Here is an 18,742-nt window from a genome sequence, read left to right as displayed (position 1 = left end):
ATGCTCCTAGCCCATGAGCTCCTGCACACACCCCTTCCAAATTTGGGTAAGTCATGTTACAACCTGGCAATCAGGGTTGTGGTGCCTGAGTGTTGCTGCAACTCCATGCACCAGGTCACAACACCACTCACTCAAATTTGGCCCAGGTGCCCCACTGTCATGGCCATAAAGTGGTCAAGCCATGGCCTGAGTAGCCCCTCTGCTCCACAACCTACGAATCATTGGGAAAGTTATGATTAGAATATGTGAATCTACTCAAAACTGCAGATTTGAATGAAATCATTCTCTCTTTAGTCATGTGAGTGAGTTGTCCCATTGACTTCTTTTGTGATTAGGGCAAGCAGGCTTTGGTCCCTTAAAGCTTTCCTGCAACTACTGTTGGACTGTGGGTCCCTGGCTAGTTATATTTGCTTTTCGAGAAACTGCCTCTCTCTTTAAATGACTGACAAGAGATAATTATTTACTGCTGTAAGAATCAAGTAGCAGGCAACCCTTAAAACAATTTAGATTGCAGGACCTACGAGTTAATTTGCGATTGACCTGAGGCCAATCTGCCTCCCTTGGGTAAATAAAGTCATTATGTAAATTAGTGAGTTAAAACTCTCTATACAGAATATGCAACACAAGACTAAATAAATCCAGCTTCGTGTGATTCACTTAGACTATCTCCATGGTATACTGATATCATATGTATCCTGAATTCAACTTGTTAGTTCTATTCTATATAGGTTTTTATACCACACTTATCAATGTTGTATCTGAGCACCTTCCAGTAGTCCATTAAACATCGTGACTACACATCTGTCACGTGTTGTTTGTTCTTTCATCCTCTCCCAAGAGGGAGAAATGTGTTCAGTGGAGTGTTGTGTTTTAGTAGGGTGTTTTAAAATTTATTAAATAAATATACCTGTTGCTATGTTTTATAGAAGGCAAGGTCAAAGAAATGCAGCTTGCACTTGGAGTGGAACATGATGAGATTTGTGATGGTCCTTAGTTCCTGGGGGAGTTCATTACACAGTCGCTAGACCACCCCCAAAGAAAGTTCTGTGGTCCTCTATGCCAGTGTTTTTCAATGACCGGTCCACCAGTCCCTGAGATCTCCCTGACACAGTATAGGAAGCTGGTCTCTGATATCAAAAAGGTTGAGAAACACTGCTCTATGCAGTTTCTAGAAAATCCTAATAATAATATTAAATGAATTAAATCCAAAGTTGAAAAACCACTAGCCCACAAAAAGGAAAAGCCATCTGTTGGCTAACCTCATTTCTAAGAATACTGTATATCAGCCAGCATGTTTGAAAAATGTTTCAGCGCTAGCTGTATCTCTGTTCCTACTGTTGTGACATTGAGTTTCTGCAAAGAAGCACAGTGTAGGTGCTAAGAGTTTATTTACAGAAGGCAGGACTGAACTTTGCATGTGAACACATACAGAGAACATGATAAAGATCTTTCTGACCCATTAGTAATTTACAGAATTATGATTTGCTACTCCCAACACACCTATAATTGAATTCCTTAGTCATAAAATCACTGGGACCAAACAAGTTCAGATATCTTTTATCAAGCCTCTTTTTTTTGGTCATCTGTTAATATCTCTCTTAAGGAGCTTTTCTTCTTTTTAGATTCATTTGCTTAAGTTATAAATTAACTCCAGAACTTACTCTCCCACAGACCACATACTCCAGCTTTTTTATTCTGCATGCAAAAATTTCAAGCTTTGTAAGTGTTATGGTTTGGAGTCACTCTGAACAATAGTTGGTGGTTATAGTATAGTAAAAAGTGAATTTCTAAAGATTCACAGATCTATTATGGATAAATGTCCAAAAGTTGAGATACTGCTCTGTTCCTTTCTGGTCTAGAAACCATGCTGGGCATATCAAAAAGGGGAAAAAATTATCTTGGGAGATTTCTGGTACTTCCCGTTTCATGTTGCAATGTTGACTAATGCAAGGCCCAGTCGTGCAAACTTCTTACTCAGGACAGAAATCCTATATGCTTCAATGACATCTGAAGGTGTCCAGCACTTCCCAAAATGCACTCAGTGCTTTTCAAGATTGAGCCATAACTTCTTTTTACCCATATTAATCAAACATAAACATGTATTTAACAGACTGATAAAAAAGGATTAAAAATACAATACATTTTCATTAACCTTTTTTTCTCTATGTACAGACAAAACATTCATTTCAGCCACTGGGATAATACACAGATTATTTGCCATTCTGGTGTCTCTTTTCCCTGCCCGAAACCATTCAAATTCTGGAATTCATCTTGACATGACCTTGCAAGATAAACATTACTTCTTCTAAAGTTTCATTCCTGTTCTTACGAAGATTTTTCTTAGTAGAATGTGAAAAAAAATTTTACTTGGTGATGATTCAACGATTGGCAATGTGACTTAGAGAACCTTGCATCTCTAGGTCACTCTTTCAGATCCAGCTTAGACTGGCTGTGACCATGACTGATGTGTACATTGCATATAATTAGGTGGTGACTTAATCCAGTTCCTGGGGGACATGTCCACATCATCAAAATAAAGTCACAAATGGCACTAATTTATTTTAAAAGCTATTTATTTGGACTTTCTGATTTCAAACATATTTATTCTCCTATAAAGCATAAGACAAATGGTTTAGAAACCCGTAAATTGCATTATTTTATGTTTAAATCATTTATTTTTCACACAGTAGGTTCCCTCCTCTATTTTCTTATCCTAATCTACCTCAAAGGCTGCCTGTCCTTCTAGACAAGGAAAGCTGAATTTTGCTCCATCCACAGTATAACAATTCTACTCCTGAGGTTGCTTGACAGCCAATTGAAGTTAATATTTTAACATTTCCACATTGAACTCTGCTTTGTGTATAAATAAATAATCCCAATTACATAAACCTGTGCCAGGCATTCTTTGAGAATTTTATAAGTGACTAAAGATTTGTTCTCAGACACTTCATCTATTTCATTATTTACAGTAGGTCATTGTCCTATCTTTGTTTTGTCTTTGCAAAATTTGGTATTTTCTTCTCTTTTAACAGAATCAATAGCAAAACAGTGGAAAGGGCTTTAACAGTCAAAATAAAATATCTTTATCAACTTTACAACAGAAGTAACTTTGCTTTGCTAATGAAGTGGCTTTGCTGTTTAAATACATACTGTTAAATATCTTAGGCCTTAATTTTTCATGCTTCTTACAATTTAATTTTCATTTAGTAATTATTCCTGGTTGTACAAATCTGTTTGATTTTAAAATTGCTCGTTAGTTCTGTGTAGTTAAAAAAAAGTCCTGTGCTCTTACTCCCAAACTTGGGTCCCAGTCATGCAATGGAATATAGTTGAGTGTAGTCCCACTGAAGACAATGGGAGTCTAGAGCAACATGCATAAATATTAGCCTGCACAGATCCCTCTGGAGGATCAGAGCCATAAACTGTACGTATGTGTCATCTATTATCATGCCTATAGTACACAGCTCATAACTTTAATTACATAGGGGACTTTCAAGTCTGAAGGAATTTTCTTTACAGAGCAAATAAAATGTTATGTATTCTTTAAAGGTGACTGGCACATTTAATTATACACAAATATGATATAATGCTTGGTATATACAGAGAGAGAGAGAGCAGAAGAATCCCAAATGATTTTTGAAGACCGTAATGGGTCTATAATATATATGGGAAAAACATGATGGTGTGACATGGTATAAAGGTTTTATCAGCTTGTGTAGGTCATCCCAAATGGACTCTGATAAAATAGTTATCGAAAATGTATTTTAAAAATCTTTTTAGAGAATGTTTAAAAAAAAAAAAAAAGATTGCATGTCCCGCCATCTGAAAAGCCTAGCGCTTTATTTACTGAGACCAACTTTACAGGAATCAGTGAGAACATAAAAACGGCCATACTGAGCCAGACCAATGGTTTCTCTAGCCCAGTATCTTATCTTCTGACAGTGGTCAGAGCCAGATGCTTCAGAGGGAATAAACAAAACAGGACAATTATCAAATGATAATCAAGTGATTTTTCAAGAGGTACAAAACCATCTAAAAATGACCTAAAATAGCTGGTTTTTTGTATAAAGAAAAACTCTCTCAAACCCTTCCAAGTGTTAGATACATAACTTCCATCTCTTGCCCTCAATGGTTGCAAGATACCAGACTTTAAATCATAAAAAAATTAGGTCTAGAAAAAGCTATTATTGGAACTGCATGGATCTTGCTCATTCTGGCCTCAGGCAAGTAGAAGTTTAAGAGGAAATTCCACACTTTTCAAATTCAGGAGCAGTTCAAATACAAATTCTCTTGGGCAGCAGAGCAATAACTGAGTTTTTTTTTAGTATGAAATACAATTTCTCCCCCTAAAACTGCCTAGGGTGGTTTTGAAAATTTACCCAAAGAATTTAAGTTTTATGGTATTTTTCCCTTAAAGGTAGACTCTCTTCCTGGCTGCAGCCCCATGTTACATTGGTTGAATCCTGTTTGTCCACAGGAGAGGAGGCTTGCAGTTCTGAAAGTTTTTTTTATAGAGCATCTCAATGTGAACAGAATTCTAGACCATCTCAAATCTCTGTTTCTCTCCCCCGTCTTTTAATGAGTATCTGTATAACATTTTTTCATCACCTTTGGCCTGAACCCTCATCTGACATCTCTGAACCATTTTATCCGTGTTGGAACCAGAATTCAGCCAGTACCATGGGTACGTGCGTTTGAAAAGCACAAAGTATATTGTTGGTACTCATTAACAAAAAGATTCATAGGGGATCAATTTCCAGTAATTGCATAAATTTGTGTGTGGTCAGTGTTCCAAGAGCCTATCTAAAAGGAGTATTTGCATACTTATGTATAACATGAAAATGAAAGTGAGGGCTTTTTTTTGGGGGGGGGGGGTGAGGTGGGGTGAAAGGGTGGGGGGCTCGTCCAGGTCCCACAGCACAGGAACATAGAAATTGTCATACACAAGCAGACTTGTGGCCCATCAGCTGCAGCTGGAGTGCACAGTAGGACAACTCCGATGCCAAGTTCCTGTATGCACCATGCTGTGATGTGGCAGCTACCATGGAACCTTTGTGGATACTCTTCCCACTCCACTTTGTATGCAAGTCTCCATGAGCTACAATAAACCATGTTGATATAGTACTGATATCCCAGATATGGGGTAGATTAAATGGTAGAGTGACTCCTTTTTAGGGATTATGGAGCCTCAAGTGGCAGGGGTGAAATTGGCATACATAAAATGAATCACAGAAGACAGTTGTGCAAAAGTCCTATTAGGTCAGTCAGTCCTGCCAATCCGTTCCCACTCCTGCATCTTCAGGGAGCATCTACTTCTCTCTCTTTCTAGGGGATCATTGGTTCTTCTATAATCTTTGTCTCCCCCTTGGTGTTGGGGTGACTCAGGGTTTTTACCCTTAGTTTTTTCTTCTCAGGCTAAACAATGAGTGCTTGTGTTGGTGACACATAACCCCTCTTTCTCTCCTCCTATTCCTCCCCCTCAACTATCTCCCCTGAAGTGTAGACCTTGGAAGAGAGAGGGAGAGATTGTCCACATCATCCATGTTCTGCTCTCCCTACTTGGTTATTTTTACCCACTTCTGCAATCTTTGGAGGATACTAACAACTGGTCTGGCCAGGGGACTGACTGCTGACTTCCACCTTCCCACTTTCTCAGCTGGTTCTCCATTCTGTTCTGCACTCAAACACATCAACAGATAGCCGTGACCAACAGAAAGGGCAGGCTGTCAGCAGCCATCCTCCTGCTGAAAGGTCAAGTTTCAGCAGGAACTTTAAGGTTGCCACACAAGCTGCATGACACTATGCTGTGCCACGTTTTCTGTTGATTCTGGGAAGCAGGAGAGAAAGTGGAGAACTAATTGCAGAACCTGAATCAAAGAATACAGCCAGGCTAGATTACACAAAACTATTTCTTATTAGTTAAATATGTTACTGTAATCTTACCTCAGACTTCACTGAAATACACTTTCTGTTTTGCTGTCCATAGTGACAGGAGACCTGATATTTATCTTTGTACATCAGACAGTTCAAGTTCCAGCAGGAGTAATAAGAAATGGGACTGGATTTAAAACCAGGAACATTCTTGGACAACACAGAACAACTGGCAGGAATGCCAAATACTACAAAAAGACTTTTCTTATGGGCATGTCCTAAACCAGGGAGTGCCAAAAATCTCAAAGGAAGCCAGATATAGAAGGATTTCAAGTACAAACAGATTCAGCTAAGAATTTATACTCAAAGAAACTGATCCTAACCAAATGTCTGTACTTTTAAAGATTTTTCCCCTGGCTTCTTAATCCTTTCTTTTAACTAGCACCACAGGGGATAATTAAGACTTAAAATTCAGGCTCTGTAAAATAATCATGCACCCGCAAATTCTTCCTCACAGTCCTACTGGAACTCCTTGATTTCCTTCCCTAATCCCTTTCTTGGTTTCCCCTGGTTCTCTTCTTTACTGGGCCTCCACAGTACATCAGGCTTAGATCCCAAGGATCCTGTCTTAATCCAAAATACAAAAAGCATTTATGCAAACTATTCTGAACCCAAATAACCCTTTATTTTATATTAAAGATACTGTAAATATTCCACAATACACTGGACACAGAAAATGGTACAGCTTTGCAAAATTCTCTGAACTATCCTGTGCAATTTTTCTTTTGGGGATGTGTTTGTAAAAATCAGTAGAACACACTGTTTAAGATTACATTTTTATTATTTTTTAAACAAAGCTGACAATACACCCAGAGCAATTTTCTGAGTCTTCATTTGATCTCTCACCTACTTAGAATTGGCACCCTGGTGACCTAAAAGTGAATGGAAAGAAGTGCACATGACTTTCACAACCACAGTATTACATTATGAAGGAGGAAATAGTGAATGATGTATAAGTCAGCTGTTTGATGTGACTTATGTAACTCTTTTTTTCTAAAGTAAACTGCATTCCTAAACAAAACTAGGAACCATTCAAAAAAAAATTATAGCCATTCTGGTCAAATATGATATACTTCCAGAAGTGAAAGGAGAATGGTGATACACAAAACAGTGTAAATACTGATAGACACAGCATAGCAGTAACTGTTTCATAAAAGGAACACTGATGATGTAGTACTATAGAAATTTACTTGTGTTTTATAAATAATTATATAAATTATGAAACACCTGTGAATGTTTTCCCTGTGATGATAATATTTAGATTTTTAAAATTTATTACTTTTAGATGTGAATCTTTACTACAAAAAGTCTTCTAAAGGCTATGTCTACAAAAAGTGGATGCTTCTTATATGAAGTAAGAAACTGTTGGCACTGTAGTTCTGTTCAGGCTTCCTTCAATATAGCTTTTTCCAACTACAGCAGTAATAAAACTAACCCTGCTGAAGATATGTGTAATTACTTGTTTCTTATGAAAGTAATAAACTTATGTTTTTTTAAAATTGGTGGTGCAATGCAATGGTCTATGGATGCCATAAAATATGTCATAACATGATAGCTCTATTCTAATCTGAATATAACCCACACTACTGCAATGATTCCCTTGCTAGTAGACATCTACTTTTTATACATGGTAGACCACCATAGTCAACAAAATACTCAAGATTGTCTGAATGTAATTCATACTTGCCACTCCCTAACAAACTGATAAAATTAGCATATCTGATCACAGGAGGCAGGCCCAAAGAACAAATCTTTGGCTACTATAAGCACATTCTCAGGAAACTATGTAAGAAACACTTTAGGGTCTCTCATCCATGGTTCCCCTGAATTTTTGTTCTTATCACAAAATACCACTAACCAGTTCAGTCCAATCAGCAATTTTATTTATTTTAAGAGGCTCAAGATGGAAGAAACATGAGTGTTGCATAAGACTGAATTAGAAGGCTTAGAAGAATTATGCAGGGGAAGCACACCTGCGATTTGCTTGTACCAGTAACACCACCTTCATGATCAATCTCTCTTTCATGAGTACCAACATCCAAATTTTGTAAAACAACTGAGAACAACTAATTAAGCTTCTGTAAGTGTTCTGAAAGTTATGCTTTTACACTGGTAATAGTGTTGACAGCGCTAATAATAAAGACAAATACTTTTAAGTCATTGTTACAGAAAACAAAGTGAAATGGCCTGAAAACTGCAAAAGAACACCACTCTAAAGTAACTCCCACGCATGTTTTTGCCACTTATTATTCTGAAGTCACAAGTCACTGACCTTTTGTAATATTAATCTTCAAACTTACTCTACAGTTAATTATAACAACTTCTGGTTTCTTAGGCCTGGTCTATAATTAAAATCTTTGTCAGTTAGGAGTCTTGGGGGGAAAAAATCACACCCTTAATCAACATAGTTATTCTGGCAAAATGCCTAGTGTAGATGCAGTATAGTGTAGATGCAGATACACTGGCAAAATAAGCCTTTATCTTATTTTGTTCAGGGAACTGTTTGTTATAAGCTATACCAGCAAAAGAAATCTGGTATAAACTGCATCCAGTGTAGACAAGTCCTGAGAGTTCATCTCATTTGTCATCTCAAAAGCCAAGATCAGTGCTCATGGCTGGCATTTCTGAAAAGGAAAGCATATTACTTGAAATGAAAGTGAGAAACTTATGTTTCCATACTTTTCAATACACATATAAGCAAAAAATCTAAATACATGGCAAAAATGGGCAGGAGCCACATATGACAAAACATATTGCCTCTTTTTATGTTGGGACAATAAGAGACATTTAAAGCATATAAAGCATTGAAACATGTTTTATTAAATATACATTTCCTTAAGCCATCATCACAAATATATATCATAACATATCACTGAGTTGGAAAGTAGAGGATGGTAGGGGATGCTTCAATGTAGGTGCAAATGAGTGCCCTCCAGGAAAAGGCCTAAAACATCAACTACAGTAAATCCTCTCTAAACTATTGGTCTACGGTAGGAAATTAGGCCACTATAACTATGTTGCTCAGGAGTGTGAAAAATTCACAACCCTGAGTGACACAGTTAAACCGACCTAACCCCCGGTGTAGACAGCACTAGGTCAACAGGAGATTTCTCCCCAATTCAAGCCCTAATTAAGCGAGGGAAACATACCCACTACAAATTAGTGAGTTTTGAAGCAACAGAGGAACACCAGCACCATTAGCCAATTGTAAAGACCTTGTTTCAGGACATAGATGAGTGGTGGGAGTGGGCCAGGAGAGAAAGTAGTGATCCCCCACCATCCTGCAGAGAGCTGACACCCTAGCCTACTTCCTCAGAATTTCCCATGTTTGGGCTTCAATAAGATACAAATCCCCAAATCCATGTTCAGCACAGATTTCCAGTTTATGGAAGCGCAAATAAATAAGGTTCTGCCACACATGCTTCTAAATCAGATTATAAAACACAGAGAAAACTTTATATGTCTCTCAGGTTTGGTCTACACCTACAACTTAAATTAACCTAGTTACACGACTCAGAGCTGTGCAAAATTTTGTGCCTTGCATGATGTAGTTAGGTTAACCAAACCACCTCTGTAGATGCAGCTAGATGGACAGAAGAATTCTTCTGATGACCTAGTGACTTCCTTTTGAGGGGGGTGGATTACCTACATTAGATAGAACAATCCCTTCTGCTGATTTATAAAGTCTCTATATTATAGTGCTACAGCAGCACAGCTGCAGTGTCATAGCTGTGCCACTGAAGCCTAGACATACCCTAAGACAAAAACCCACGAATGTCCATTGACTTCCATGGGACTGCACATGTGTAAAACAGGGGCAGAATTCAGCCCTCTATCTTAGAAATTATTTGCTAGGGTTAGAAGTCAACTTAGTAACACATATTGTACTATGATTCTACAAACTAAGAACTGAGATTCCAACATAAAATCCAGCAGCTGCAATACCACTCCAGGTAATAGCAAGCAGTAACTCTAAGTAAAACATATTCAGGATTAAAGGATAAGCTCTTTGCTTTTATTTACTGTGGACGTAAAAATGACAGTTCCTAAAAGCTAATTCTATCATAGGGAATTATGCACCTTCTGAGTAGTAATAAATAGAAGTGGTTGCATTTTCTCCAAGCTCTCCAATGAGACAGTACCACAAAGCTCCAGCCCTTGCGTAGTAAAACCTGTTTTTCTGACCACCCCTACTAAAATATTCTACTCTGAGTGTTAAAGCCTGTAATTAACATTTTTCTTTTCATATCTCTTCCTTTGGAGTAACAAAGTAACTCTTTGGGTATTCTGACCAGTTTTAAACTACCATGGTTGAGAATTTCTCTCTCAAGGACATAAAAATATCCCAGCTAACAAATACTGAAAATGAATAAAAATGCATAATTGATCACTATGTTTATATAAAGTATATCAAAGTTCCGAATTGCTACCAGACCTGCAATATATAAAATAATTATTCTCCCCTCATACACACATTTAATTTTGTTTAGTATTATTTTAGAATATCTTTTTATTACTGCTCCCGCTGAAGAATGTTATGTATCTTATGTTTCTATGCTGGGATTTACATGGGTGAGGGTTGGAAAAAAAATACTGCAATATTGCATTGAAGATTAACCATATTACTTTTTAATATAAGGTATATTTTCAAACTGAAAGTCAAAAGGTCTGCACTTCTCAAACACAAATGTTGAGAACACACTTCTCAATAACATACTAAGAGAAAACTGTTAAATGGTAGCAGAATTACATTTCATACCACTATTAGCTGCTATAGTATTTACACAAATAATGACCAATATGTTCAGAAGGTATATATAAATACGCAAGTAATATACTGTGCATCTGAAATAAAATACTATGCTATGAAATAAAACACCATTTTATAGAATGCAGTGTAATTACATGTCATAAAATAGTTTAAGAGCAGATTATAATTCTGGTCAGGGCTATTTTAAGCAAATGTGAGGCTCCCTGCAAAATCATTAAATTGGTCTCTTCATTTGAAAGGCTCAAGACTCAATATGCAATCTTCCTCTCCATCCCCATCTGCTCCATATACCTATTCCATACCAGCTGTGAGAGGCCATTCTCCTAAAAGGAAATAAGTAATATGTCCAGAACTGTGTGTGTTTAAGGGAGGAAAGTTAGGGGAATATTAAGGTTTCCTGTTAAACAAAAAATGGGGACTAGAGTGGAGGGACTCTGTAACGTGGCACAGCCAAATGCATCATAAAGAGGAAAGACATCCTAATTCCACATGGGACACGTTATCACAAAACACCTGTAGAACTGCATGAAATAACTAATTCTCCTCCCCATGCAGCATTGTGGCATAAGTAGACAGCATTACACTAGTGGCTGCTTGGGCCAGTATGACTTTAGTTTGATTTCCATGAGCAGCATAAACTAATCTCACTTGCAAAACCTGTATTAAATTGTTTATATTTTGTTTAAAACAAAAGCTCAACTATATTGAACTAATCACATTAGCTCCAGAATATAATATAAAGAAAAATATACCACTGTTTGTTTCACTGGTATTTCTAGAACAACGTAAAATAAAACCTCTTGATGTCCTTGATAGATCATGCATTTTATGTGTTTTATCTAGCTTTAGCAATGTAGTTTTGCTGAGCAAACAGTAACTCACCAAGGGCTTGATCCGGTATTCTCTGCACACTCAAAATCCTCAATGGAGTCAAAGGGAGTTTTGGATGCATGTGAAATTCTGGACAGAATCTCTAGAAGTTTCTAGTGCCTCGCTAGTCTTAAGGTGAAATCCTGGCCGTACTAATGTCAATGGCAAAGACCCCGTTGACTTCAATGAGGCAAGGATGTCATCCTTAGATTTTGTGTGTGTCTTGTAGTGTAACTGTTGCCTGTATTTTCTTTTGGTGGTATGTATTATGTTATATGTATGCCTCTCTGCAGTATTGGTCTAATTCTACTTCCATGGAAGTTAATTTACCATTTACTTCAGCGGGAGCAGAGTTAGGTGAACTCTTGAGTGCTTCTGAAAATCCCACTATTTGTCCCTTCCAGCCCTGGATAGGATGACACTTGATACAGAGTGGGGGGAAGGTGTCAGATCAGCTGCTCAGGGAAACTGCAAAATGCTTCTTTGTGAACTGGTGTGTAGCTGATATCTGCCATTGGCCAGATTGCACAAGGGAAAGGAAGGGAAGAGGGCGCAAGAAGCTTCCTCTCCCACCTTGTTCTTCTGGGCCAAGGCCAGCCAAAACATAGCTGCGGATCAACACCACTGCTCCATAACAGTAGCAACAACAGCATTTCCAAACGATGAGGGCAGAATGAGGCTGAGAGAAGGCTTCACCTTCTGCCAATGCTCTGAACTAGTGAGCAGAGCTGACCATATGTATTGGGGAATGCATACGGCACCATGCGCTCCCACAGGGGCCCTTAGGGTGAGTCACCTCAAATCACTCCTGGGAGCTCCTGCTCCTGTACACCCCCTCCACATTTTCTTCAAGCATGGACTATATTTATTTACAGCATGCGCTGTACTGTGGGATTTAAACTGTAATCTACCCCTATGAATTCTGACCCATATTTCTGTTTTATTACAGTTCAATACAATTTAAAAAACCCTAAACCCTAAAACAGTGTTAAGTACAAGAAATCAGAAATAAATCCAATGCTATTTATACCTTAAAATATTTTCCAGACAGTTTTATAGTTTTTACATCAAGGTCTCAAGTTGTTGCATTAGAGGTTTGGAAAGAAACTGTCCCAATGATCTTATTTAATGCTCAGGGTATTATTAATATATTAAATCAATTAATTATTACTTATTTAGTATTACTAATACAAATGATAACTAGAAGTTTATATATGCAGCATTTCTACATATGGTGAAGTCAGGAGGATGTTATTTCATAATACTGAAATAATATGTACATACTGTGGTCTAGTTATATTTACATAGTGTAAATGAATGTGTATGTACTAATATGTACAAAGTATATACTTGTTCCTGAACATACATATACATGGGTACCAAAACGCTGTTTTTAAAAATTGCTAATTATCAACCAGCAGAGTAGCAAGTTAGTAGCTTGTTGTTCAGTTAGATGGGACTTTGGGATTCAGAGACTTGAATTCATAGACTTTGTCCTGAATGTGCAAACTGCATGGCATGCAGGTGATGTGCTTAGTCATGAGGGAAGGGGGTGGATTATGCATGTCTACAAAGTATCACCTGTTAGTTGATTCCAGAAATTCATGAATTGGATTTTGCAGTAGCTGCTTATCTTCCCTTTTTAAGAAGCAGTTATTTTGCTATTATAGCCAATGCCAGTGAAACAGCAGAGTAAAAATAGATACATGCAGGCAATAGATACATAGATGTTATGGAAATGGGTGCTTTAATAATGCTTATTTTTCTGTGTAGTGAGGTACAGTAGAGACGAAGCCCTAACTTTCTTTTTTCTTTGTATTTTTATTCATACACTAGAATCCATTACTGTTGTAAAAACAAACAAATAAAGCAAATATGCTACGTACAAAAAGCATCATCTGTAAATTAAAGTTTCTGCTTAGTCATCCCACTGTTTCACTGTGCTCCCCGTTCCTTTATATCTACCAGTGAACTCTTTTCAGAATTTTAGAGCATAAGATCATTGGAGTAGGCACTGTCTTTTCATCTGTGTGTGCACAGTGCCTCACCCAACGGGCCCTGATCCTTGATGAATTGCACTTGTGCCTGGTGGCATCAAGTAACAAAGAATTAATAATCATAAATATGTAGTTCGCTTTCAAAAATTTTAAATTTGGGGAAATATATTGTTTTGTGTGGTTCTTTTAATGGATTTTAGAACTGGTTAATAACTGGGCTGTAGAACATATTGGGAAAAAAAAGGGAGATAAAGATTACGAGCCCAATCCTGCAGTGCTGACTTCTGTGAAAGCTTTGCAAATGCAAAAACTGCAAATCAGGCCCTAAATGTAGCTAATTCCTTGCTAAATACTCTGTTGTTAATAGGGTTGCCAACAGACCTTTATTTCAAGGGATGTCCCTTATTTTTTCATCTCTGTACAACCATATTGGGAGTTGCTGAGTGCTGCAAAAAGCAGCAAGAAATATCCCTGGCAAATGTAGGTGAGTACTGCTTATTAATTATTTCTTAATAATAATAATAATAATAATAATAATTGGGAGGCATGGTGGGAGGTGGTGCTAAGTAAACAGTCCCTTACTTTTTGAAATACAATGTTGGCAACCCTCTCTAGTACAGATTTAGGGTTAGATTGCCTCTGCACCTCAGATATATGCAGAGGGACTACATTGTAGCAGAAGCCTGGAGGAATTCTGGGGCTCTGGAGGACCACTTGCTGCAACAGAAACTCAGCTACCCTTTAAATAGGTACCATATGCATTTCCCCCTCCAACCAGCAGAGAGTGGACCACATCCCCATCCCTTCCATTCTTTTTGAAGACACTTGTGCTCTCAGTAGCACAAACTTCAAAGATACACATATTATTATTGGCACCTGACAGGGCACAACTGGTATAAGGGCAGTCATACTTCATATTTAGAAACAGCAATTTAAAAAAAAACCACTTAGTTAAAAGAAAAATAAAGGATATCAGTCAGTACAGGAATCAATATCAGTCCCTGCTACTGTGATTCTTATTAATGTTGATCCAAATCCTGTGGTCCTTAATCAATTTTCATTCAGTCTTCAAAACCCACAATGAATCCAAAGAAATTTTCTTGAGTAAGAACATAGTGAAAATTGAGTAAAGACAATCCTGAGGGCCTGTTAATAGAAGCCACATGCAGGAATCCCCTTGATATTTCTGGGGGTGTAGTTATATAGGACTAATCTCAACACTGATTTTTCTACTACTTAGTGATTTGTTGCTGCTTTTTTTTTTAAATACACAGAAAATTAACTGAAACATTCAAAACAATTGCAATAAAATGACTGAAGTATAAGAACATCCTGTAAAAAATATCAGCATAATAAATAAATAAAAAATTATCAGAATTCATCATCACTTATAATATTACATTGGGGATCAAACTGCTTTTAATAAGCCTATTATTGACTCACTTTAAATATTAAACTAGTGGGAACATCATAAGAACACAGCAAAATAAATTGCTTGAAAAGAAAATGGAAAGCATTATGCTCATGACACCTCAAAGATTTGGCTTGGAGAATCCTGCGAGTATTTAAGATTTTTAAACTGGTTAATTTAGATAGTGTTCATATGCTTTTTGTGCTTGTTTTCCATGAATATTCTATAGAAGTGTTTTAGTGCAGAAACATATGTGGATATAGTAAACTTAAGCAAATACTGGAGAATTTTCATAGAAAGTGAATTTCAAATCCATAGTCTTGAGTAGCTGCACTGGAAGCCTGGTTTATGCTCACCACAACAGGTAACAGAAAGAAAATCTTGCGACCTATGTATCATTCAAAAGTAATTAAAGCCACTCAAATTTCAAATACCAAATATCTAAAACTAATTACTGACAACTAATACAGAACAAGAAATAGTTTGTGAAATTATTCTGAATTTTTTTGAATAGCCAATACTTTCGAAAATATCAAAAAGGTGCTCTCAGAGAATTCCAAAACATAAAGAGACAAAAATCATTAAGTAAATTATTTCCTGTGAATAATTTGCCCAGCTTTGTACAAAACAATTTTGCTTCTACTTATAAACTATTTCTTGCTTTACTGATTAAACTGTTGGTTAAAATCATTCTAGTTCTCACTGCTATAGAAATACATTTATATTAACATCAACTGAACTGGACCTGAATTTATGAGCTGCTGTATAGAAACAAAAAGAAAAGTCAAGTAGAAAAAAAATCAGATTTATTCAGCAATAATGTCAGTATCATAAAGAAAAAGTTAAAAACTGAAGCTATAATATTGATCGACTTTACCATTTTGTAGGCTTTTGTTGTGGTGTTTTAGTATATAAAATACCTACTTAAATTGGAGGAGAATAATTCTTTATGGAAACAACATGCTATGACAAACTTTTCATGGGTACACTGATATCTGGTACAGAGCAATATGCTTTTCAGATCAGGTATTATCAAGTAATAAATAGATGCTGTCTACTAGGGCTACTCACAGGAATATATAAAAATATGTCACAAACACAAATGGATAAGTCCACACCCTCAGTTTTAAATATGTCTGGGTAATTATAATTGATCCTTTTAATTTAAGTTAACTTCAATATAACAAGACTATTAAATTAGGAGTCCAAGGTACATAAAATTGATAATTTCCTGATAACTTCCTGAGCTTATCTCCAAAAGGCTACAGATAGATATCAGTCCAATGTTATAATATGATGTTATAATAATATTATCACAGCATTGTATCATGTGCATATACTGTCTCAAAGTTACAACACTACAGGAACTTGCAATCCCCAGCTGTAGAATACGCTGGAGAGAAATGAACCAGGAAGATTAAAAAACACTCCTGCAAACCTGGAGCATGCCACCAACACACAATATATTTCAACATAGAATTTCTGCGGTGGCATAACTAAACTCAGGACTCCCTGACTTTTCTTGGTTGAGAAGTCAAAAAGAAAATGATGCTTTTCATTCATGATCAGATTAACCAGGTGAGTAACACTCCCTTGCCATCTCCCCTCTCCACATGTACCAATGGACATAGCCACCTGTAAATATCACAGAGTACCAATGGGCGCAGTTAACTGTCTAGCTCCATCAATATAATATATATAGCACCAATGGACATACATCCTCTTATGTATTCCACAATCCCCACACAGTTCCCATGAACAGTCCCCCTTCCTATCCCTAATCCACTTTACATAGGCCACATGAGATACAATCCCCTCCAGTATAATCCAGCTCTCCAACATACAGTACCTAGGAGCTACCTATGCTGCTAACTTCACAGACCACCCATAGGTAAAGCCCTCTGTGTACCTCACTGCCCCTAGATACCCCCAAGGACGCAGCTCACCCTGGAGCTCCCATGAACAGAGTTCTTCATTCCCACCCCCCACCAAGCCCTATGGGAACAGCCCCCTGCCCACAGAGCCCCCATGAGCATTAGCCCCATCCTCTCTCACTCAGCCCTCGCCACCATGCCCACAGCCCCGGACTCCACGAAGCCTCCCCCGTCATCAAGAGTCCCCTGCCTGCCACCACAATGATCCCCCCAGGAGCGCAGCCCTCCTTTCTGCCCCAATGGATAACGCTGCCCTCCACAGGCATAGCCTTCACCCCCCGTCTTTCCCCACCTCCAGCAGATCCTTCTTTCTCCCCCGGGGTACAGCTCCCCCGCGCCTGCCTACCTCTACTCTCTCATAGATCCTGACGGGCGCAGCCCCCTGTCTGCTCCTGCCCCCCACATCGCCCTCCCTGCCCCAGAGAGCCCCCTCTGTCCCTGCCGCGCGGGAGACGGTCCTCGCCGCAGCTCACACACTGACCTGGCGCTGTCAAGGCTCAGCAGGAGAAACTGTTCTCTTCTAGTGGGATAAACTCCACCGCCCGGCCCGTCTCCTCCTGACGGGCACCGCCTCCCCGCTCGGCAGGCACCGCCTCCCCACCCTGCAGTCGGCCCTCAGTCAGAGCCGAGGCGCCAGGCCTTGAGCAGCGGTGGGGCCGCTCGCGGCAGTTGCAGCGGCGTGGGCTGTTGGTCCTGGGCGTTGGAGCATTGGCGGGAAACGGGGCACCCCGAGGGGGATGGGCGGAGAAAGGCCTGGGACAGAGTAGGGCATGAGGTGAAGAGAATATGGCATACAGGAGGCGGGGGGAGGGAGTGGCATGGAAAGGAATGGGGCATGCAGAGAGCACGTAGGGAGTTGCTTCTCTTTCCTCTCACCCCGTTTCCACATGCTGAGGGAAGTCCTGTCCCTGCAATCTAGTTAGTTTTAGTGCAAATGTGTAAGTGAAGAGATATTTTGGCCCATAAAGTCTCTGAAGTGGAGTTTGAAATCTGAACCCTGCTGGTCTTTTCTGAAATGTAACTGACAATGCAGATTTTCTGGCTGTTCAAAAATCAATACCCACTTTTCACTGCTGCATGGAGTTTCTGGTTTTGCCACCTCAGGTCAGTCTGTATCCTACCCTGACAGTGGGATTAGAGAGTTCCCTGAAAAGTGATGAAAGTGCATCAAATTTTTATCCCTTCCCCCTTCCCCTTTTTATTTTTTGTTACAGGGTATTCCTTTCCCACAGGAATGCAGAAGCCTAGGAATGGCCTCAGAGTAGATGTAGGACTACATTCAATAGGCTCAAGACAGCAAGTTCAAACAGGCATGCCATCTCTTTCCATTCCACCTTTACTGCTTTTGGCAAGCAGTTAGATGGGAAAGAAAGTTACAAGATATGCTTTTAGAGAGTTATGTTGTAGTTCAAAATGCCCTGGGATCCAATGGTTTCTTTCTGAAACCCTTGATCACTTGGACATCACTAGGAGATTCCAGGTGATCCTTCAGCATGCCTCATTATAGTTCTTAGTCATCAGGTGTCTTAAAGGGGATTCTACATTTGCTTTATTATTTGCACACATAAGTCAATTTATAGGTTAGAGTTGAATAGACCTGAATACCTGACCTATCTGTAGACAATACCAGGGCCTACAGCTTTTTGTTTATGAGAACAGTCTTTCTATGTGTAGAGGCTTAAAGCAGTGTGTTAAAAATATGAGAATTATCTATCTGCATAGGCTTGAAGAGGTTGTTAATTTGGTCCTTGAACCATGCACTGTCACTAGCACATTTTTTGGCCCATCAGATTGAAGATCTGTGGTGTAGCAATATTTTGTTTTTACT

At 38.5% G+C, this 18,742-nt stretch overlaps 1 protein-coding gene across 3 annotated transcripts in view; it reads right to left on the bottom strand.

Annotated features, from left to right (window-relative positions):
* The window catches only part of PPARG (peroxisome proliferator activated receptor gamma), an 87,933-nt gene extending 70,413 nt beyond the window's left edge, over positions 1–17,520 (bottom strand). For 2 of the 3 annotated variants that reach the window (XM_067543758.1, XM_067543761.1), the window contains exon 1: positions 17,396–17,520. The gene's annotated coding sequence lies outside the window, so the exon portion shown is untranslated. Of the gene's footprint in view, positions 1–17,260; positions 17,283–17,395 lie in introns of those variants that run through there. The other variant, XM_067543760.1, reaches the window with a different exon arrangement.
* Between the last annotated feature and the right edge of the window lie 1,222 nt (positions 17,521–18,742).

Source organism: Emydura macquarii, unplaced genomic scaffold, assembly GCF_026122565.2.
Source record: "Emydura macquarii macquarii isolate MOO-44397 ecotype Brisbane River unplaced genomic scaffold, CSIRO-AGI_Emac_v2 contig_968, whole genome shotgun sequence".
Taxonomy (NCBI): domain Eukaryota; kingdom Metazoa; phylum Chordata; order Testudines; family Chelidae; genus Emydura; species Emydura macquarii.
This window is presented reverse-complemented; position numbering and strand designations above follow the sequence as displayed.